Here is a 1,312-nt window from a genome sequence, read left to right as displayed (position 1 = left end):
CGCTCCGTGACACGCAAAACTGCGATGACATCGCCATGGCCATGAACTTCCTCGTTGCCAAGCACACCAGGAAGGCCATTTGGGAATGTGGCGTTGAGCAGAGCACTTCTTGCCCAGCTCCTACTGTGTCAATTAGCTCGTTAGCATCTACTAGTGCGGCGGCCTCCCCTCAGGTACTCCTACAGCCTGACCGCTCAGTTCCGCTCTCCCGATGCCAACCACAAGTCAGGTGTGAACGCCAACCTCATAGGGCTTTAGTAGTTGTGGTTGCTTGTTTGTTTTTTCAGCAACATCATGAACTTTTATCCACTTCGAAGTCTCTACAAAGGAAAAACTGTGCAGTGCTTCCTGGATGTAAAAGCCACATGAACTTCAAAAGCCCAGAGCCAAGGAGGTCTTCCTGTGAGGCCTGTTCAGGCCCGGACGTAACTCCTGGGTCAGTGACTTGGTGGTTCCCATTCTGAAATGGCCCTTCAGTTTCTTTGACACCTGGCACGTGCCTTGAGGACCCGTCGTGAACTGTTTCCAGGACCAGAAGCGTTTCAGCTTCTTCATTAAAGGACAGTCTCTTGCATTCAAAGCCTGAGATGCTTCTTAGCAAAGCCCGCGAGCTGGAAAAGGCCACAAGGAGAGACAGGTTTCACCCCATATCACACAGTGGAACTTTCCTGACTCAGTGTTGCAGTTTTCCCTGTGGTCCCCCAGCCAGGCTTCCCAGGGCTGACTCAGCCTGGCTTGGCTTTGGGGCAACCATCACGCTTTTCTTTCTGTCCATAATTCTGCAGGACTGTGAGGCTTCACGTAACAGCTGACGGACGTCTCTGTTCTGAATGTTTCCTGCATGGATCACGGGAAAGTGCAGCTGGTGTTTTTATAAGCAGCTAACATGACGCAAGGAGTCGATGTTTTACCAGGTTCAGGTGGTGCGTTTTTGTCACTGAGCCTGACCTTGAGATGGTCCATTGATTTTTATATTTTATAAAGTATCCCTTCTGAAAGAATGTTGAGTAGGCACAGGCAGAAGTCAAAACTCTATTATCAAACGATCGTTACTGTTGGGGCATAGGTTATCATCACATGGATGCTAGAGTCGTGTATGTTATACACAAAGTCAGTCTCTTGCATTCAGAACCTTTTTTTTCTTCCCCCTGCCTCCCCAAAAAGTCTAAAGCACTATTCATCATGAAATTTTGATTACATAGATACAGGAAAAAATAAGGGATCTGTGTCATGGGAGAGGAATTCTCTAGGGCAGTGGTCGGCAAACTGCGGCCGCTTGAGTGTGGCTCTTCCACAAAATATCATGTGCGGG

At 48.6% G+C, this 1,312-nt stretch overlaps 1 pseudogene; it reads left to right on the top strand.

Annotated features, from left to right (window-relative positions):
• Nucleotides 1–258, top strand: part of LOC102771503 — an 810-nt pseudogene extending 552 nt beyond the window's left edge.
• Nucleotides 259–1,312: the final 1,054 nt, after the last annotated feature.

Source organism: Myotis davidii, unplaced genomic scaffold, assembly GCF_000327345.1.
Source record: "Myotis davidii unplaced genomic scaffold, ASM32734v1 scaffold1815, whole genome shotgun sequence".
In the NCBI taxonomy this organism is placed as follows: Eukaryota; Metazoa; Chordata; class Mammalia; order Chiroptera; family Vespertilionidae; genus Myotis; species Myotis davidii.
The sequence above is the reverse complement of the archived record's forward strand: the minus strand, read 5'-3'. Positions and strand labels throughout refer to the sequence as shown.